This window comes from Triticum aestivum, chromosome 2D (assembly GCF_018294505.1).
Source record: "Triticum aestivum cultivar Chinese Spring chromosome 2D, IWGSC CS RefSeq v2.1, whole genome shotgun sequence".
In the NCBI taxonomy this organism is placed as follows: Eukaryota; Viridiplantae; Streptophyta; class Magnoliopsida; order Poales; family Poaceae; genus Triticum; species Triticum aestivum.
The window spans coordinates 7,402,980-7,425,366 of NC_057799.1; the positions used below are offsets into that span (position 1 = coordinate 7,402,980).

The window sequence follows — 22,387 nt, forward strand, 5'->3', positions numbered from 1 at the left end:
CAAATCCGTCCTGGCCAGGGGTGCGGGTTGGGTGCGACCTGGTTGCGGGCGGCCGCTCTTACCTCGACCGGTGGCTGGTAGGGGTGGCGGCGCAACAACGATGGACTTGGCGAATGTGCCGGCTGATCTCTTGCCAGCTCCGATGGCTGTATGTTAGCGAGCTGCGTGGATGGGCCTCCCGGTAAGCAGTCTTTGCAGCAGGCGGCGATCTTCTGGGTCTCCTGGCCGATGGACGAGTCGGCGTTGATGGCCTTACGTGGGGTTGCTTCGACCGCCGCGGCGGGGCGGCACGACGTGTGTCCGGTGGGGTCATTGGTGGGAGAGACGGGCAACGTTGTCGCTAGGGCTGCCCGTCGCCGGCACTGGGATGTGCCGGTTGTGGATGCATCCGCTCCACCTTCGCCCCATTCCCCGTCCGTTTGTGTGCGGCGGCAACTTCGGCGAAGTTCAAGGCGGGACATGGGCTGCGGTTTCGTCGGTCGTGGGCGTCCCTTTGGACTAAAGCCGGCCGCTTTGCTGGTCTTGAGGAGGTCTGAGTGTCGGGCGGCGGGAGGCGTGGCGTTCGTGGGCGGAACTTACGTCTCAGGTGCGGGCAGGCAGCCTTGGCCATGCGGGTGGCTTGGTTGCGGGTGATTGGCGGTGCTAGGGTGCGATGGAGGGATGTGAACGCTGTGGTTTATCACCTGTCCATCCCTTGTTCTGGCCGATGGTGGCGGCGTCCGTGGACGTCGTATCCTTCATGAAGGCTCCGTCGCGGCGTTCCCACTTTGTCTGTCTTGCTCCGGGTGAAAACTTGATCTTCAGGATCGGGTGGTGGCGGCTTCTGTGGTCATACCCTTCTGTGAGGCACCGTTTTGGAGTCCTAGCCTCGTTGTGGTCCGCCTCACCTCTCCGTTGTGGTTCCTCATGGTGGAGATCCCTGTTGGCACCAAGTTTTCCTCTTCGCACATTTGTAGTTTGCTTGGTTGTCGGTGGGGTGGTGTGTCGGTGCCCGGCATCTTTGTATCTTGCCTTGGTGTGTGCGTCATGTGCGATGGTGGCGTGTGTCTGTATCGGTGTCTCAGTTGTTTTGTGGTGATGTTTGTTTTATAATATAAAGTGGGGTGAACCCTTTTTCGTAACTTAGACTGTTGGTTTTTTTAGCTCAACTATCCGAGCAGTTCAGGTGCTAGATTTTGACACGAGTGCTCGTATATATATTTTGATTTATTTCAGTTTCTCTGGTGCTATTCTCTTTGTGGTACGAGTGTATTACATGTCCATTAACCATGAGGCGCATGTAGCGACTTCGTCAATCTCATAATATGCCGGCTCAATCTCTGGAAGATGCTCATAAAGATAGGGTTATGTGCGGATGTTCTTATGGGTAACTGTGCTTGCATAATCTCTGGAAGATGCTCATAAAGATAGGGTTATGTGCGGATGTTTTTATGGGTAACTGTGCTTGCATATTGTGGGCGTTCGGCTAATCCTAACGGCCGGCCGATGTGAAAACCTTTTCCTGTCGGTTTTCCCTATTTTCCTGTCGGTTGATGGCTCGCAGATGTATTTCAGTTTCTAGAAGTGGTATTGTGTCTTTCAAATAAGGAAAGGAAAATCATGGAGGTGTCTCAATCATCTATCAGTCATTCTAAGACCCGAAGCAACTTAGGCAGTACACTCTCTGCTCAGTGTGCTTAGTCTCATTAGTTATATCTTCACTTGCAATAATAGAGCCAATATATTAAAGGTGTTATATCGTAAGTTGGTCTGTTGGAGTAGCTAGTAATAAGGCAAATCCGATATATTAAAGGTGTTATATCGTACTTGAGGAAGAGCACCTTCCCGGGCCTCTTCCGGCTCTCCTCCCGGTACTCAGGGTGTGGCGCCAGTGCGGTTCGGAGCTGCTCTGCCCCTTGCAGAAGAGCTCGAACGCCTCCTCGAACATGGGCGAGGGAGACTCCAGGCCAAACTCCCGGCGCAACACCGCCTCGATCTTGTTGCTGTAGATCCAGAAGGAGATCAGAGCGTCCTTGGGCTCCCTGCACACGTAGACGACCGGACTGTTGGGCTAAGTCCCTCCACATGGAGGTGTGTTGGCAGCCCAACATCATCCCATAAGTCCAACACATGTCAGCCATTGATCCTCGCTGCATCCAACGGTTGAGAGAGCTTCCAAGGAAAGTGAAGCAAGGAGAAAACCCTAGCCACCCCACCCCTGCTGGTGGTGGCTGCCATTCGTGAGAGTGAGAGAGAGAGAGCACACAAGAGAAAACACAACCTGAGAGAGAGGAAGAAGAAGAAGCAGATGTTCTGTCCAGATTTGCTGCATCTGACTAGACAATGTTCAAGCTGGTGATTGGAGGCTCAAACGTGCTTGGATCGACCCCAAACTTGGTGAGCTCGTCCCTTACTTTGAGTACTTTGATCTAGTTAGCTGGTTTGAGGATTGGGTCAGTGGAGCATCAGATTTGAGAGTGGTTTTGTCAACTCTGACGGCTGCAGTTTCAGAATAGAGTAGTTTTGGGAGACGAACAGTTTGGATAGGCAAATGATGTCCGATTGAGCTGAAATTTGGAGGGGATGTCAAGAACTCATGTGTCTACATGTATGCCAAATTTGGTGCTGTTTGGTTGAGCGATTTAAGAGCAGTTTGCAAAACACTGAAGGGTACAGAAGCTGTGTAAACTCTGTTTTGCTGAAATCTTGCCTCTTGTGGCTGTTGTTGCTGTTGCCGGTTGGCAACGTGGAGAGTGTGTTGTAAATCTCTCAAGAGGTTCTAGAGAAGACTTTGTACTCATCATTCTCATAGTGAAGTTGCGTGGACCGGTCGGTCCACAGCCGTGGTTTTTTACTCCTCAAGTTGAGGAGGTTTTTCCACGTTAAATCCTGTGTCACATGTGCATGTTGTTTGTGTTATTCCGTTGCTTAATTACTTGTTGGTTGAAGCTGTCCTCAAGGTTCATCACAAGTGGAGGGGGCTGTGTAGTGTGCATATTTGCCGTGTCGGTGAATTTGTGCAGCGCATTGTTGCTGTCCAGCCCAACAAAGTGGTATCAGAGCCTTGGTTTGCTTGTGCGAATTGCTGAGTTTCTTGTGGTGAAAAATGGAAGTAAATACCAGTAGGATGATATCTTTGAATGGTACAAGTTATCAAGCATGGAAGGGCAAGATGGAGGACTTGTTGTACGTGAAAGAATACTGGAAGCCAGTGTTCTCCACTGAGATGCCGGAGGGCATTGAGGAAGGTCAGTGGAAGGTACTTCATCGCCAAGCTTGTGGGTTTATTCGGCAATGGGTCGATGACAATGTTTTGAACCATATCATTGATGAGACACATGCACACACCTTATGGCAGAAATTGGAAGAGTTGTTTGCCCGAAAAGAAGGTACAAACAAGATGTTCATGATCAAACAATTGCAGATCATGTGAATACATTCCAAGGCATTATAAATTAGCTTTCTTCAATGGGAATAACATTTGAAGATGAAGTGAGAGCTTTGCTGCTACTAGGCTCATTACCGGACAGCTGGGAGACCTTTAAGGTCACGGTTTGCAATTCAGCACCTAATGGAGTTGTCACTTGGAATCGTATGAAAACCAAGGAACTAAATGAAGAGTCCAGAAAGGTGGCTGAAGCTAGTTCTTTCTCACATTCAGAGGTGCTAGTCACTCAGTCCAGGGGGAGAAGCAAGAGCAGAGGTCCAGGTAAAGGGGCAGAAAGAGGTAGGAGCAAATCAAAAAGTAAGTATGCTGATTATGAGTGCCATCACTGCCATCAGAAGGGCCACATTAAGTGGCAATGTGACAAGTGGAAGAAAGACAAAAAGAAAAAGAAGAAGCAAGACCAGAAGCAAGTTGGCAGTGATAGTGACACAGAGGGCAACCGAGTTACTGCAGTAGAAGAGGACATCATGCTTGTTATGCATGAAGAAAATGAGGGCAGATTTGGTTCCACTGTTGAGGAGAGGATCACTGTTGTTTCTGATGAAACAGTCAACCTTGTGGATGGTGACGAGATGATTTGGATACCGGACAGCGGTGCTATCATTCATGCTACATCTCGCAGAGAGTTCTTCACTAACTATATATCAGGTGATTTTGGTGTTGTGAAGATGGGGAACAATGATAGAGCAGCCATCATTGGAAAAGGAGATGTGCATTTGGAAACCGCAAATGGTACAAGGTTAGTCTTCAAATCTGTGAGGCATGTTGAGGCACTTCGTCTCAATATTATCTCGGTTGGTTTGCTTGATGGAGATGATTTCTTGAGCATTTTTGGAAAAGGGCAGTACAAGCTCACCAAAGGCAACATGATTGCTGCAAGAGGTAAAATGGTCTCAGTGTTGTATCATGTTCATGCTAAGCACTTTAGTGCTTCTGTCAATGCACTAGAGAAGGATGATCATTGTGCTCTATGGCACAAGAGACTTGGGCACATGAGTGAGAAGGGGATGACAGTGCTAGTGAAGAAAAAATTGTTGAAGGGTGTGAAAGGAGTTCACATCAAGAAATGTTCAGATTGTCTAGCAGGGAAGCAACATAGAGTTGCCTTCAAGACTCTACCTCCTCACAAGAAGCCTGAGAAGCTGGACTTGATACATTCCGATGTTTGCAAAATGTCGGTAAGATCTCTTGGTGGTGCTAAGTACTATGTGACTTTTATTAATGACTTCTCCAGGAAAGTTTGGGCCTTCACTTTGAGGACCAAAGATCAAGTACTAGGTGTATTCAAGCAATTCCAAGCCTCGGTTGAGAGAGAAACTAAGAAGAAGATCAAGTGCATTCGCACTGATAATGGATGAGAGTATATTGGGCCGTTTGATGCATATTGCAAGCAGCAAGGTATTAGGCATCAATTTACTCCCTCGAAGACACCACAGCTGAATGGTCTTGCTGAGAGGATGAACATGACAATTGTGGAGAGAGTTAGATGCTTGTTGTCAAGTGCAAAGCTACGTAAACACTTTTGGGGTGAGGCTTTGATGACTGCAGTTTATATTATTAATCTCTCACCAAGTTATCCTTTGCAGGGAGATGTTCCTAACATGGTCTGGTGTGACAAGGACGTCTCATATGACCACCTGAAGGTTTTTGGGTGCAAGGCCTTTGTTCATATTCCTCAAGATGAAAAGTCAAAGCTTGATTCGAAGACACGACAGTGTATCTTTCTTGGTTATGGTGGTGATGAGTTTGGCTACAAGCTGTTTAACCCTATAGCAAGGAAAGTTGTGAGAAGCCGTGATGTTGTGTTTGTTGAAGACCAAACAATTGAGGATATTGTGAAGACAAAGGGGCAGGTTCCTCCTCAGCAGCAGCAAGACATGATTGATTCTGACCCAGTTCTGGCAGCTCCAGCTCCTGCGCAAGTTGAAGCAGATGCAGAAGATGTACAAGATGATGTACATGGTGGTGCAGGTGAAGAAGATACTCCCCAACAGCAGCAGCAAGAGTATGATGCTGAAGTTGATGATCCGGATCAGCAGGAAGCACCAGCACCAGAAAGTCCACCAGCTGCTCCACTCAGAAGATCAAACAGGGGTTGAATTCCTTCCAGCAGGTATCCCCCAGATCAATACGTGGTGTTATTATCGGACGGTTCAGAACCTGAATGCTTTGCAGATGCAATGGAAGGTAAGCACAAGAAGGAGTGGAAAATGCTATGCAAGAAGAGATGGATTCCTTGCATAAGAATCATACTTATGAGTTGGTGAAGTTGCCCAAGGGCAAGAAAATTTTGAAGAACAAGTGGGTCTACAGAATCAAGCAAGAAGAGCACACATCACATCCAAGGTACAAGGCCAGGCTAGTTGTAAAAGGACACGGCCAGAGAAAAGGCATTGACTATGATGAGATCTTTTCTCCGGTTGTGAAGATGACATCCATAAGAGTAACCCTTGGCATGGCAGCAAGTCTCAACTTGGAGGTTGGGCAAATGGATGTGAAGACTGCATTCCTTCATGGTGAGTTGGAGGAAGAAATATACATGGAGCAACCTGAGGGGTTTCTTGTGAAAGGCAAAGAAGACTATGTGTGCAAGCTGAAGAAAAGTCTCTATGGCCTGAAACAAGCACCAAGACAATGGTACATGAAGTTTGAAACTGTCATGGGGGAGCAAGGCTACAAGAAGTGTAGCTCAGACCATTGTGTGTTTATTCAGAGGTTCTCAGGTGATGATTTCATCATATTATTGCTCTATGTTGATGATATCCTGATTGTTGGCAAGAATGTCTCTAGGATTGCTAAGTTGAAGAAGGAGTTGAGCAAATGTTTTGCTATGAAAGACTTACGTCCATCAAAGAACATTCTCAGAATGAGAATTGAGCGAGACAGAAATTGCAGCAAGTTGTACTTGTCTCAAGAGAAGTATATTGAGAAGGTACTTCAGAAGTTCAGGATGGAAAATGCAAAAGTTGTGAGTTGTCCACTAGCAGTCCATTTCAAGTTGAGCAGAAATCAATGTCCTACCATTGATGAGCAGAAAAAGGAAATGCATCATGTTCCTTATGCTTCAGCGGTTGGGAGTTTGATGTGTGCTATGGTGTGTACAAGGCCTGACATTGCTCATGCGGTTAGTACTGTGAGCAGATTTATGTCCAATCCAGGAAGACCTCATTGGGAAGCCGTGAAGTGGATTTTGAGATATCTTCGGGGCAGCACAAATCTGAAACTTTGCTTCGGTGATGGTGAGGCCAAGCTGATTGCTTTTTCAAATTCTAACATGGCTGGAGATGTTGACAGAAGGAAGTCTACTTCAGGTTACTTGGTTACCTATGCAGGGGGAGCGGTGTCATGGCAAAGCAGGCTGCAAAAGTGTGTGGCACTGAATACAACAGAAGCGGAATTCATTATAGTAACAGAGGCGAGCAAAGAGCTATTGTGGCTGAAACGGTTGACTTGTGAGCTTGGTTTTAAGCAAGACAAATATGTGTTGTTTTGTGACAACCAAAGTGCTATCCACTTAAGTAAGAATGCAAGCTTTCATTCAAGGTCTAAGCATATAGAGGTCCGTTATTATTGGATTCAAGATGTGTTGTATTCCAAGAAAATGCAACTTGAGAAGGTTCACACCGATGACAATGGGGCTGATATGTTGACTAAAGTGGTAACAAGGAAGAAACTTGAAGTATGCCGCCGGCTCACTGGCATGGCTGCCGGAAGGCAGTGAGACCCTCCATGATGTCGGGAGGGGGAGTTTGTTGGGCTAAGTCCCTCCACATGGAGGTGTGTTGGCAGCACAAATAAGTCCAACACATGTCAGCCGTTGATCCTCGCTGCATCCAACGGTTGAGAGTGCTTCCAAGGGAAGTGAAGCAAGGAGAAAACCCTAGCCACCCCACCCCTGCTGGTGGTGGCTGCCATTCGTGAGAGTGAGAGAGAGAGCACACAAGAGAAAACACAACCTGAGAGAGAGGAAGAAGAAGAAGCAGAGGTTCTGTCCAGATTTGCTGCATCTGACTAGACAGTGTTCAAGCTGGTGATTGGAGGCTCAAACGTGCTTGGATCGACCCGAAAATTGGTGAGCTCGTTTCTTACTTTGAGTAATTCGATCTGGTTAGCTGGTTTGAGGATTGGGTCAGTGGAGCATCAGATTTGAGAGTGGTTTTGTCAGCTCTGACTGCTGCAGTTTCAGAACAGAGTAGTTTTGGGAGACGAACAATTTGGGTAGGCAAATGATGTCCGATTGAGATGAAATTTGGAGGGGATGTCAAGAACTCATGTGTCTACATGTATGCCAAATTTGGTGTTGTTTGGTTGAGCGGTTTAAGGGCAGTTTGCAAAACACTGAAGGGTACAGAAGTTGTGTAAACTCTGCTTTGCTGAAATCTTGCCTCTTGTGGCTGTTGTTGCTGTTGCCGGTTGGCAATGAGAGTGTGTTGTAAATCTCTCTGAAGGTTCTAGAGAAGACTTTGTACTCATCATTCTCATAGTGAAGTTACGTGGACCGGTCGGTCCACAGCCATGGTTTTTTACTCCTCAAGTTGAGAAGGTTTTTCCACGTTAAATTCTGTGTCACATGTGCATGTTGTTTGTGTTATTCCGCTGCTTACTTGTTGGTTGAAGCTGTCCTCAAAGTTCATCACAAGTGGAGGGGGCTATGTAGTGTGCATATTTGCCGTGTCGGTGAATTTGTGCAGCGCATTGTTGCTGTCCAGCCCCAACACGGACCATATTCCGTTAAGCGTCTGGGCAGCAGGGAGTAGGGCAAGTGGGTTGCAAGCAGCCGGGGAGAAGGGAGCGCCATGGTCTCGGGTAGGGACCTGGTCTCGAGGAAGGCGACGCAGTCGTGCGGGTTGCGATGGCGGATCGGGTGGTCGGAGTCAGACGGCGAGTGCGTGGCGTGGTAGAGTGTTGAGTGTTGGGTGAATAAGTCGCGGCGGTGCACTGGGCTCGACTGGCGCGTGTATGGGCGCGAGCCGGACGCGTCGGGTGCACCGGGTCCGCGGGGTTGGCGTGCGTGTAGGTGTGCGTGTGGTGCATGGGTGTGTCCACGCAGGTGAACACCGCACGGGCGTGTGCGCGGCATAGCCGTTGGCGATCCGGGGGACGCGGTGTGCACGCCGGTCTGTTGAGGGCTTGGCGTGCGGAGCGCGCAAGAGCGCGTCGTGCGTGCGCGTCGGGCGGGCCGGACCGGGTGGCGTAGTGGGCAGGTACGTGCGGGTCGTGGCCCGGCGTTGTCCAGGTATAAGAGTCGCCGCGGCGATCGTTGTAATGGTGTGGAGTGAGCTCGAGTTCGTGCTCGAGGGAAAAACAAAGGCGTTCGTGCGCCGGAACTCCACCGTGTCCCCCTTTTCTTTGGGTCTTCTTCTTCCTTGCTTCGGTTTGGTCTAATGCGAGGTGACAGAGAGAGAGCTAGGGTAGAGGGAGAGCTAGGGCATATCCACGGCAACAACAGTTGGCATCAGAGCCACGTTCTGGTCAGGGCGCGCCGGCGATGTCAATCGTCCCGTACGCTGGCGGAACAGGCGGGTCGCCGCCGCAGTCGGTGCCACTGCTCACCGGCGACAACTACACGGCATGGTCGATCAAGGTGGAGGCGAACCTTGATGCGGCCGGGCTGTGGGAGGCGGTGGTGGTGCGGGAGGACGCGGCGGCGCCAGTCATCGCGAAGAAGGACAAGCCCGCGCGCGCCTACTTGCTCGGTGCACTCGCCGAGGACCTGCTGCTGCAGGTGGCGTCGAAGAAGACGGCGGCCGAGGTGTGGGCGAGTTTGAAGGCCAGGTTTGTGGGCGCGGACCGCGTGCGCGCGGCGCGGCTCGGCACGCTCCGGGGGGAATTTGAGCTCCTGCGCATGGCGGAGTCAGAGTCCCTGGACGCGTTCGCCGGGAGGCTTGGTGGCATGGCGGCGTGCTACGCGGCGCTGGGCTCGACCCTGGAGGACGCGGCGCTTGTCAAGAAGCTGCTCGACTCGGTGCCGAACCGTCTGTACGCGGCGGTGGCAGGGATCGAGCAGTTCTGCGACGTCGGCACGATGCTGTTCAAGGACGCATTGGGGCGGCTGAAGGCATTTGACGAGCGGCTGCGGCGACGCGATCAGGCAGGCGGCGAGGGCGCGGACGGGCAGCTGCTGTACACCGCAGCACAGTGGCATGCGCGTGAGCGGCGTCGGGGCGGTGCACGCGGAGACGACGACGACGACGTGCGCAGCGAGGTGTCGGGCTTCGGCGGGAACCGGCGCAGTCGCTGCTACAAGTGCGGCGAACGGGGGCATTTCAAGCGCGAGTGCCCGCAGCTCAAGAAGGCGCCGGCGGCGGAGCGAGCCCTGCTCGTGGACGACGTCGAGGACGCCGGGCTGCTCTGAGCCGCGGCTTAGGGCGCGAGTGTTGGGTGAATAAGCCGCGGCGGTGCACTGGGCTCGACTGGCGTGTGTATGGGCGCGAGCCGGACGCGTCGGGTGCACCGGGTCCACGGGGTTGGCGTGCGTGTAGGTGTGCGTGTGGTGCGTGGGTGTGTCCACGCAGGTGAACACCACACGGGCGTGTGCGCGGCATACCGTTGGCGATCCGGGGGACGCGGTGTGCACGCCGGTCTGTTGAGGGCTTGGCGCGGGGAGTGCGCGGGAGCGCGTCGTGCGTGCGCGTCGAGCGGGCCAGACCGGGTGGCGTAGTGGGCAGGTACGTGCGGGTCGTGGCCCGGCGTTGTCCAGGTATAAGAGTCGCCACGGCGATCGTTGTAATGGTGTGGAGTGAGCTCGAGTTCGTGCTCGAGGGAAAAACAAAGGCGTTCGTGCGCCGGAACTCCACCGTGTCCCCCTTTTCTTTGTGTCTTCTTCTTTCTTGCTTCGGTTTGGTCTAAGGCGAGGTGACAGAGAGAGAGCGCGCTAGGGTAGAGGGAGAGCTAGGGCATAGCCACGACAACAACATTGAGAAGGCGAGTGCCTTCAGCCAGGTGGTGCCGGACTTGGGGCAGCTTGCGAGGAAGACGTCCATTGACCTCGGCTCAAAGGATGCCTGAGCGGCGTGGATCCAGAAGCCGCGGTACTGGCGAGTAAGGTACACCGGGCACCACGGGAGCGACACCATGATCTCAGACATGTTAGCCTGAGCTCAAGAGGTGGTCTCATCGATTTCTGCCCCGGCCACGGCGTCGGTCGGAGCAGCGCTCATGGCTTCTTTCTGTAGCCTCCCACACAATGTCACGGCTGCAAGGGGTAATACTCTCTTATGCTACTATGAAGCTTCCTCCGTCCTCGTGTGACAAAAGTTAGAGATAGCTGAGCACGCTCTCTTCGTGCATGTTATTCTAGTGTACCAACCGTACATACTTCATCCCTACAGACAGGAGGAACCCAGATTAATTATAGCTTATTTTCAATGGTAAGACAATAAGTAGTAGCAAGACAGTTTGGTCGTTCGTAACAATAAACCAGATTAATTATACTCCAGGATTACTTAGAGATATATTATCTGAATCATGAATTATTGCTACAAGTCATTCTGGCGTGGAAGACCTATCATAAGACAAGATGTCACATCTCACCTCGTCCATTTCAACAAAACTAAGGCTCCATCATTATTAGGCATCGAATTAGTGCTATCAATCATTGAGGCGTCCAAGACCTATCAATCATTGCTATCAGGCATTCTAAGAGCCCCAGCAACCTAGCCACTACGTACACGGTACACTGACTGCTTTAGTCTCAGCAGTTCTAGTTGTATCTCCACTTGTAATCCTAGGTTGAACTAGTTTGTCCCAACAGGAGTCTGGGCGGCGAAAAAACTCCCCTACGCGGTGGCTAGGGTTTTGTCTCCTCTCGGCGATCTCGAACGCCGCCAAGTCCTACCTTCTCTCCGACAATTTGCAAGGCTTTTGCGAGACGGAAACAACGATGGCGGCCCCTACGGATGCACGCTCGGCAACGAGTGGCGGGTCTCAGGTGCAGTGGCGGAGCTTGGCCCAGAAAGCTGGGCAGGCCGACTGTAGGAAAGGACTACTAGGATTGTGTTTCATGGCCTAAAAGTAGGTATACACTACAGAAAAATTGCATGGGCAGGGCGGGCCACGGCCCATTCAGCCTTGCTGTAGCTCCGCCACTGCTCAGGTGGCAAAACAGATGACCTAGATGACTTCTTTGGGCAGCTTGACCTGAAAGATGAGGTGTTCGATGATCTGGTGATCGAAGAGGAAATTCCAGAGACTAACGACCACATACACTGGATGGCTCTTGCTCGGGTGCATACTTCTTTTTTTAGAAAAGGAGGTTCACCCCCGGCCTTGCTCGGGTGTACACTGACAAAACCTTCAGCCAGTCGGTGTTCCTTAGGGACATACCCGGTACAACCGGTGAGATTTCGGCCGGTTCGTTGTGCAGGCTTCATGCCTTGGTGATTGGGAGCTGCTCATGTTCAAGGGCATGGCTATTCAGATTTTGGGATGTACTACTTCACCCGTACAATGGATTCAGCAGGGCGGATGATGTTCAGTTTGTTCATATATGCCTATTTGGTTGCAATACACAAACTTCCCGATGGGTACTGCGGTAAGGATATTGTAGAAAAATTGATTCGCAAGGCTGCTGAGATCTTGGGAGTTCAGTCTTTCAGGGAATTCTAGAGAAGATTATGTGAGGATTAGAGTGAAACACGATGTCAGAGAACCACTAACAAAGCACATCAATATCATTTGTTTCTTTGAAATGACAGTTATCTTGCATTCATTAAGAAGAAAAAGTTTCTCAGTTAATTCAGAAAAACCGAGCGAAAACCAGATTGCCTAGTTAATTATGGAGAACCGGGCGAAAACCATCACAACCGCTAAGTGGCACACATAAGAAACGCCACGAACACCATTCCAAAGAGGGTTCTGCGAGACAGCACGCAAGCCCCATCGTCATCACTCCTCCCCTAGAGGCGTCATCACCATCTCTACACTCTGAGCAAACGACTCTGACTTCGCCGTAAGCGATCGTTGGCTCAACCCACGCTGTAGCAAACACGTGAAGCTACATGAAGATCTGTGCCAAAATTCAACCACTTGCGGCTCAAGATGGCAACGGGGATGAAACCCATCGGGTTTTGCCTTCCCAAACCCATCCCCACGAGAAAATCATAAACCCGTCCCCGTCCCCGTAACCGTGCGCGGGGCTAGTTTTTCGCCCGTCCCCTGAACCCATCGGGTTTTCTAAACCACGGGGAACCCACGGGGAAATCGACATATATAAGGAAACATAGAACCAACAAAGAATAATATTTTGACAACAAAATGAGCATATTTCAGCAGCATAACTTGAGCAAATTTTAACACAACACAATAGTAGATGGTTCAACAGCTATAGGGTGTATTTCAGCAGCATAATTTGAGCAAAAAGAGCAATAACAACAGCTACAAGGAGCATTTTTCAGCACAATATGATACAACAAAACGAGCATATTTCAACAGCTGTGGGAGAGAGAGAGAGAGAGAGAGAGAGAGAGAGAGAGAGAGAGAGAGATGAGGGCTCGAGCGATGGGGGAAGGAGCGAGCGATACTGGCCACCCATCGAGGGGTTGGTTTGGCCTTCGATGCTGGGGGTGGGGGCTTGGTCGCTCAAGCTCGGTAGCTTTGGGGTGGGCCGCACCGGATCAGTGCTTGGTAAAAAAAAAGTATTTTGCCGGGTTTGCCGGGTTTCGGGTTCGGGGACTACCAAAACGGGTGCAAACCCACGAAACGTGTCGGGTTGTATAATGTGCCCAACAGCAGCCCCGCGGGGATGAAAAGACGCCCATCCCCGTCCCCTAATAGGGTAAAAACCCGCGGGGATGCTGGTTTCGGGGCCCCATTGCCATCTTGACTTGCGGCCATACAGCGCAACTCCGATTCTAACGGAGAACTCTGAAAAACAAAACGGGGCATGGCTGGCGCCACTGGAGATTACCGAACGGGCCACCGGCAGCTAGTCATCATATACCACAGGGCCCCACGGCCCTAGCTCCGACTCCACAGCAACAAATAAACCAAGGTAACAACGCAGACACGCCAGAGAAGAGTCAACTACCGCAACCATTGTCGCGTCGCCGACATCGCTTCCACCATCATCATTGCCACAGAAGCCTAGACGCCACAACTGCCGTAAATCACCGTCCCGCTTGTCGATGTTGAGCTCCGAGATAAAGCTCCCAAGAGGGATAACGACATAGTAAAGTGTCGCCATCGTTCGATCAAATTAGATTAGGGGCTTCCTTATAGAGGCCGCGATGGCCCAGGAGGGGTGCCACGGCAAAGCAGCGACGCCTCCAGAAAGGTCACGATGGCCACAGCCGCGGCCATCCCTTGTCATGGCACAAGGCCGAGATAGGGTCTTCACCCAAACTCCCACACCACCATGTCCACACATTATCCCGCACCGGTGCCGACAAGCCCACCAACCACCACCACCATCGAAACTGCCTATCGATGAAGAGGCACCGAGACCGCCGCTACCAACCGCGCCTCGTGGAAACCGCTGGCGGTCAAGTTCCAACACAAGGGCCCACCATCCACCACTGCCACCACCGTCGAACATGCCGCATCACAGGCGACGCAGCCGCTCGCACCTCATGGTGGCCGCCGCCGACCCTCTCGCCATGTAGGACAGCAGATCCGTCAACGACTGACCCAAGCATGATCACTGGACGCAGCACGAGCCACCACGCCATACCGAGCACCATGCCGGCAAAGCATGAAGGAGCGCCGCCCGGGGCCATGAACCACCACGGCTCCTGGCCGAAGTCCATGTGCGTTGCTGGTGATGGCAGATCAGCCACCACCTCGTGATGCCACCTCCCTGTGCCGCACCAGGCCTCCAAGCCGCTCCTCCCGAGCTCCGCCTCGGCAGCTCACCAGGCGTCGGTGGGAGCAGCACTCATGGCTTCTTTATGTAGGCTCTGACGGGAGGAGACATCCGGCAGTGGAGGAATGTCACGGCCGCAAGGGGACCGGTTAAATACTCTCTTAAACTGTGGAGCTTCCTCCGTCCTCTCGTGTGGCAAAAATTAGAGATGACCACGCTCTCCTCGTGCATGTTTTGTATTACCAACCGTACGTACTTACCCCGAGAGAGAGAGAGAGAGAGAGAGAGAGAGAGAGAGAGAGAGAGAGAGAGAGATCTTACTCAATGCGTAAAACAGTTTGGTCAATAAACCAGATTAATTATACTCCGACATTACTTAGAGATAAATTATCTAAATAACGTCCTTAGAAAAATACTAGAAAGATTGGGCCCATAAGAAATTGTTGAGTAAGTCAAGAACTGAGAACTTGATCTAAAATCATACTGGCGCTACAATATTGCATGTTTGTGTTTTTTTTCCAGCTGATAAGAGCATACGCAATATTGATATATTTAACTCACTTAAATGAAATGAAAGAGCTTGATATTCATTGACCAGGTGAACATAAAAAATCCTATTCAAAACCAATGTTCTCAATTGAATAATAGGCATTCACCCTTTAGAAAACTTAGTGATATACTCCCTCTATCTAAAAATAAGTCACTGATTTAGTACAAAATTGTACTAAATCAACAACACTTATTTAGAAACGAAGGGAGTAGTACATATCAAAAGATGCCCCAGAAGATAAGTTAGTATTTTGAACTATTGTGATCAATCAATCAGGCGTGGAAGACCTATCCAAAGTAAGATGTGACATCAGCTCGTCCATTTCAGTATTTTTTGTTAGCATCTACTAGGCTTTATGCATTAGTCGGTATGGCTATAGCTATTACATCAATGTCCTGTGGAAGCCCCAACCAAATGTGGCGGCCTTGATCCAACTTAACAGCATGCCTAGGTAGATTATGATGCTCAACAGTTGAGCATCTAGATTCAAACTTAAAACAGCAAGAATGAAAAAGAGCTTGCCAAGAGATAATCTCCTTCACAACTCCACCCTAGCATCCTCATGATCCCTCCCTTATGTGCTTCACCACAGTTTGGCAATGAGAAGCGATCACCAGGTTTTGGAGTCCCAGGGCCTCCGCAAGTGAAGGCCCTCCTACATGCGATAGCTTCCAGAGTTGGCGGGTCTATCAATCCTCAAATAACAAATACCCAGGATCCCAAGTATCCTCCAGTGCTGTCTCTACATACTGCCGCCACAGCGCCGACCCCACGGCATCGTCGATGTTAATCTTGGCGTAGCCTTGAGCAGTGGATATCCATCTCCTTGGAGCTCCTGTCGCCATGTTGCTTGCCTGGTTGTGGATTGGCCGCTGGAACTCTCCCAGCTCTCAGATGAAATGGGTAATGAGCATATAAGTCAACAGAGGGCTCTGATTAATTAGTTCCTTCCTCGATCAGCTTCCGGTGCGGCCACCATATGGCCGAAAGGGTGGCCGTCAACCTACTGATGTGCACTGGTCTGCTGTGAAGCGCATACTGCGCTATGTGCGTCTCACTGTCTCCTTTGGTCTTCACCTGCGTCCCAGTTCCTCCAGAGTTCTTTCTGCATTCTCTGATGCTAATTCGGCCGGGTGTCCAGATGATAGGCGATCTACGGGCGGACATGCTGTGTTCTTGGGTCCTAATCTGATCAACTGGAGTGCACGCAAGCAAGCCACTATTTCCCGCACCAGCACAGAAGTTGAGTACAAGTCGGTTGCCAATGCGATTGCCGAACTTATATGGATTGAGTCCCTACTTCGAGAGCTAGGAGTTGCTCAGCCACATCCATCGGTCCTTCGGTGTGATAACATCGATGCTACGTTTTTGTTCAAACCCGGTGTTCCATGCACGGACTAAACATATTAAAATGGACTATCATTTTGTGAGGGAATGTGTTGCACAGAAGCTACTACAAGTCAGGTTTATCTCTTCAAAAGATCAACTTGCAGACATCTTCACCAAGTCTCTACCTTCTCCCATGTTTGAGGTCTGTAGGCGCAATCTCAACCTCCTAGATGCTTCAGGAGTGAGTTGAGATTGAGGGAGGGTGTTAGACTTCGTATTTTAGCCCCACTGTGTAATCCATACCGCATTGGTATAGGACTTGTATGTCATCATTATATATATGTGATAGGCCACCCCATAGAGGGTTGAGCCAGTTCCCTCAAAACCTACGTTTTACAATAACCATCTCTTAGCATTCAGTTCGCTGTTGGCCATTATTTCATCAATTAGCTCCTGATCTACTCCCTCCATCTGAAAAAACTTGTCCCAAGCTTGTTCATCAAATGGATGTATCTAGTATTAACTTAATGTTAGATACATTCATATGAGGGATACATTTTTTCGGACGGAGGTTGTACCAAAGACCAAACACAGCGAGCGACCGTACACTCTAGGAAACTATGCCTCCATGAGTGCCGTATACCACAGACTGCACACGTGCAGCTTGTTGCCATATTCCGATTGTTGGGTGTAATAAGCCGCGGCGTCGAGCCTGGCACGGCTGGTGCGTGTATGGGCGCGCACCGGACGCGTCGGGCGCGCCGGGTCCGCCGGCGTGTGCATGCGTATGTGTGCGTGTGTGAGTGTGTGAGCCAGCGCGTGTGTGCACAGGGCCACGCCGTGCTGTTAGCGAGAAAACAAGAGGGGGAGACCGCGTCGGGCGCGCTGGGAGGCCGTGGCGATCGCATACGGGCGCGGTGCATGGACGCGGCCAGATCGCGGAGGACGTGGGAAGTGGGTGGGCGAGTAGGTGCGAGGCGAGGCCTTGCAGGCCGGTGCTTGCAGGTATAAAATCCTGGATCCCCCCTGTAGCTTGTTGACACGGTCGAGTTCGTGCTCGAGGAAAGAAAAAGCGTTCATGCGCTGGAAAAATCCCTGTGTCCACCACTCTTCTGATCTTCTTCTTCCTCTGTCTTCTGATCGAGCCACGGCAGGAGAGAGTGAGCTGAGCGAGAGGGAGAGGAGAGCTAGGGCTAGGGAGTGGTGGTTCCAACAATTGGCATCAGAGCCACGTGAAGGTCGGGGCGCGCCGGCGATGTCGATCGTCCCCTACGGCGGCGGTGTGGGCGGATCGCTGCCGCAGTCGGTGCTGCAGCTCACCGGCGACAACTACACGGTGTGGGCCATCAAGGTTGAGGTGAACCTCGACGCGGCCGGGCTGTGGGAGGCGGTGGTCGTGCCGGAGGACGCGGCGGCGGCCGTGATCGCCAAGAAGGACAAGCCGGCGAGGGCGTACCTGCTCGGAGCACTCGTGGAAAACTTGCTCCTGCAGGTGGCCTCGAAGAAGACGGCAGCGGAGGTCTGGGCCAGCCTCAAGGCGCGTTTCGTCGGGGCCGATCACGTCAGGGCGGCTCGGCTGGGCACGCTGCGCGGGGAGTTTGAGCTCCTGCGCATGGCGGACGCCGAGACCCTGGATGACTTCGCCAGCAGGCTCGGTGGCATGGCGGCACGCTACGCGGCGTTGGGCTCGACCCTGGAGGACGCGGCACTGGTCAAGAAACTGCTCGACTTGGTGCCGAACCGCCTGTACGCGGCGGTGGCCGGGATCGAGCAGTTCTGTGACGTCGACACAATGGCGTTCGAGGACGCGTTGGGGCGGCTGAAGGCCTTCGACGAGAGGCTGCGTTGGCGCGGCAGGGCGGAGGCAGCCATGGCGGCGATCAGTTGATGTTCACTGCAGCACAGTGGCGGGCGCGGGACAGGCAGCGAGGCGGAGCTCGGGATGACGACGACGGGGCGCGCAGCGAGGCGTCGGGCTTCGGCGGCAACAGACGAGGCCGGTGCTACAAGTGTGGCGAGCGGGGTCACTTCAAACGTGACTGCCCGCAGTGGAAGAAGGCGCCGGCGGCGGAGCGTGCACTGCTTGTCGACGGCGACGTCGAGGACGCCGGCCTGCTCTGAGCCGCGGCTTAGGGCACGAGTGTTGGGTGTAATAAGCCGCGGCGTCGAGCCTGGCACGGTTGGTGCGTGTATGGGCGCGCACCGGACGCGTCGGGCGTGCCGGGTCCGCGGGCGTGTGCATGCGTAGGTGTGCGTGTGTGAGTGCGTGAGCCAGCGCGTGTGTGCGCGGGGCCACGCCGTGCTGTTAGCGAGAAAACAGGAGGGGGAGACCGCGTCGTGGCGATCGCGTACGGCCGCGGTGCGTGGACGCGGCCAGAGCGCGGAGGACGTGGGAAGTGGGTGGGCGAGTAGGTGCGAGGCGAGGCCTTGCAGGCCGGTGCTCGCGGGTATAAAACCCTGGATCTCCCTGTAGTTTGTTGACACGGTCGAGTTCGTCCTCGAGGAAAGAAAAAGCGTTCGTGCGCTAGAAAAATCCCTGTGTCCACCACTCTTCTGATCTTCTTCTTCCTCTGTCTTCTGATCGAGCCACGGCAGAAGAGAGTGAGCTGAGCGAGAGGGAGAGGAGAGCTAGGGCTAGGGAGTGGCGGTTCCAACACCGATGCATTCTCATGTCTTCCGTTGGTATAGATTGATGCGCTATTATTATCCATAAGAAAACTCGGATTTTTGCAGGAACAAAAGTATTCCATATCTTACCCCAGCTTGTCTCTTCTTCTTTCCGGTTCGAGTTCCCCGGTCGTGCTTCCATTTCAACAAAGACAAAGGCTGCACCAGTGTTAGGAGTCGAATTACTGCTATCAATAATTGAGGGGTGGAGCTCAACTAAGCCTAGCTCAGATGGTTATGTTTCTTGCAGTCGAACCATTCGAGTTCAGGTCCTAATCTTTCACACGGGTTCTCACATATTTTCTGTATTTATTTCAGCCTCTTTCGTGCTATTTTTCTAGTGGTATGACGTATCCATCAACTACGAGATGCATGAGTAACTTCATCACCTCAAAATATAGCGGCTCCATCCCTGAAAGGTGCTCATAGAGGTAGGATTGTATGCGTATATTCATATGGATGACTGTGCGCGCGCGCATATTGTGAGCGTCTGGCTCTGTATTGCATTTCTCAAAAAAATAAATCATTGAGGCGTGGAAGACCTATCAAGGGAAATAATATCATCTTACGTCGAGAGAGATGCCTTAGAATTGACCACTCAGATGTGTTGTAGTTATGTAAGCACTAAGATCACCGTAGGCGAGAATAGAACGGAGGACAAGCGGAAACACAGATGGGATGTCATGTTGAAATAAAGAACATGGACGTATTGGGGGTCTTAACTCATGATTATTGGTTTAAGGGCACGTGATATCTTGTTCTCCCGTTGCAACACACATGCTCCTTATCATATATGACTAATTTTTTATACTCTAGAAGTATGTAATATACTTCTTAAATAAGCGTATTATACCTCTATCATTCTCAATGTACATTATTAATTATTTTAATATACCACAATGCAAGTTCCATGAAGAAACATTGTCGAAACCTTTATTTATGCCTATTCCTTTTTTACGTACAAAAAATAAATTTACTTATAAATAAAATATAATATGTGGTTTCAAATGTAATTTTCAACGAAACTCATTTTGGGCATCTAATAATTGATAATGAAGTATATTATAAATGACACACACAGGAGAAAAGTATACTTTTTGTTCCTGAACTCTTGGCAGAGTCTAAATTTGGTTCGTCCCTGGACTCGGTTTTTACTGGTTTTGGTGCTAATTCACCCCGGTTTTGACTGTGCATTTATAAAACCCATGATTTTTTTTAAATTCACGTGCTTTTCCAAGTTCGAGTATGTTTTACAAAACCCACAATTTTTTTTTGCAAATCACATACATTTTTCAAATCCGAGCACTTATTTCAAGTTCGTGTAACTTTATCAAATTCACGTACTTTTTCCCAATTCATGTATTTTTGGGAAAAGTTCATAAATTTGAAAAGATTACTCAATCTTGAAAAGAGTACTTGAATTCGAATAAAGTACGTGGGTTTGAAAAAAGTGGGTGAATTCAAAAAACACACGAATTAAAAAAAGTACATGGATGTGGAAAAATTACTCGGATTTGATAAAAATAATGAACTTGAAAAATTATGTGAATTTTTAAATAGTTCATGGATTTTTAAAAATTATGCGGACTTACAAAATGTACGTGAATTTCTAAAAAGCTAACAGATTTGAACAAAGTACACGAATTTCAAAAAAATACTCGGATTTTAGTCCGTACAATCAAAATCGAGACAACCGACGAACCTTGTCCCGTTTCAGTAATTGGGGGTGCAAGTTCTCTGGTTTCAAAGTTATCGGATGAAATCTAGACTAAGCCAAGAGTTGAGAGGTGAAAAGTATAGTTCTCTCTATATACTAGTGCACTACTGTTATAAAAGTCTTCTATATCGAAATCGTTAACTCTCACTAACCTATTTCTATTCACATGCAAGCATGCTAGCTCAGCACACAACATGCATGGAAAAAAAAGGACCTAACATGCGGCCATCCATAGAAAAAAATCACCTTAACAAAAAAACAAGCATGCGAACATCTCCATAACAACAGTACAAGTACTAGTAGTTAGGGCATCTTCAACGCCGAGTCCCAAACCGGACATCGCATCCGCGGACACAGATGCATGAGCCGGTCATGCAACTGTAGCCGCATACATTTCAAACTACGTTCCAACAAATTGAATGAATTTCAACCAAGATGACGGAATTCATCAAAGTTTAGATAGAAAATAATTCAAATTCAACGAGATAACCGAATGTTCAATAAGCTTTTCCTGGATAGATCAAATCAAACTATACGGGAATAATCAGAGCCGGCACATGTTATTTCACACATACCGCCTCTTGAACTTCATCCAACAATGGATGTGCGTGAATGGTCTACCCTCTGACCCATAGTACATCACGACAACGTGTGCCGGCTATACAAGCTGTAGAGCAACATTGAGTGAATGAATGAATTAATCAATATGTAAAGCAAGAAGAAGCAAAACTTGCGATCTCCATGGTTGCCATGCGCAAGGGCCACATTGCATGCAACCATTGGACCGCACGACAAAACTTCGTGACCGATTTCTGGATGGTGACCGTCGATGCACTAACGACTTCACATTGTCTTCAGTGCATGTTGTAGGATGCAACGTACTTTTGCACATGGAACCATGCACGCACTGCCAAAAGACCCCGCCTCTTGCGCTCCTGCCTACTACGAAGTCCGTAGATATGGACAACCACCCATCGTACGACAAGTCATCCTCCTTTGCCGAGTACCCGGCCATCTTGCTTACTCTAGAAAAACAACACGAAATTCAAAAATAAGCTCAATGGCATTTGACCGAACACCTGACGGTTGTGGTGTCCGTCATGGACGGTGTCAATAGGGGGTGGAGCGTACCTGACCGTGGACGGATCTTCACGTCGTAGTACAAGTCGAGCGGGCGCGTGGGCGAGGGCTATGGATGTCCGGCAATGCCTGGACGGTGGCTGGAGAGGTACATCGGCAGGGTTGCACGAGTAGGATGTGGATGGAAAGGAAAAGAAGGGATGAAGTGAAAGAAAATAAAACCGAAAGAGGGTCTTCAATGAACCGGGAGCGTCGGTATCCAGACTCCAAACAGCTCAGCGGGCGCTCTGAGGATCAGAGTCGGAGATGCCAATACCCAGCCCCAAAAGGGCGGTAGTGCAGAGGATTCACCGACCGAATCCCACTGGCCAGTGCGTGCGGATGGAAGCGAGCTGACACTGTTGGGCCGTCCATCCAAACGCGTCGATTATGGCCGGTGCAAGTGTATTAATTATTTAATCAGCACATGCACCTTGACCTTGTACGGTCTCCTCATCACCTGCATGCAGAAAATTAGTGTTAATCTCCACCCAAGTAAGCATCGTGACCTCAGCCCTATTTGAAGAGAAATCCAGCAAGTACAGTACGGTACAGTACGCATGTGACCGGCTGTATGAGAGCATGTGCGTGCACCGGCTGTTGGACGCGGTCAAGCATTGCACCGCACGCGTCACCTCAACTCTCAACCTTTGCATCTCATCCACGCATGCTTTCCACAAAGAGAGCATCAACTTCACGCCAGCCTTCGATATATCAATCCGTTCGTGTTGATGATCAAGGCAATTCCGATAAAAACGACCATGCAGTAATGAAGCT

General features: G+C 50.3%; 1 pseudogene; it reads right to left on the reverse strand.

Annotated features, from left to right (window-relative positions):
- Nucleotides 1-1,697: 1,697 nt before the first annotated feature.
- LOC123050913 (cytosolic sulfotransferase 15-like) lies at nt 1,698-10,587 on the reverse strand (annotated as a pseudogene).
- Between the last annotated feature and the right edge of the window lie 11,800 nt (nt 10,588-22,387).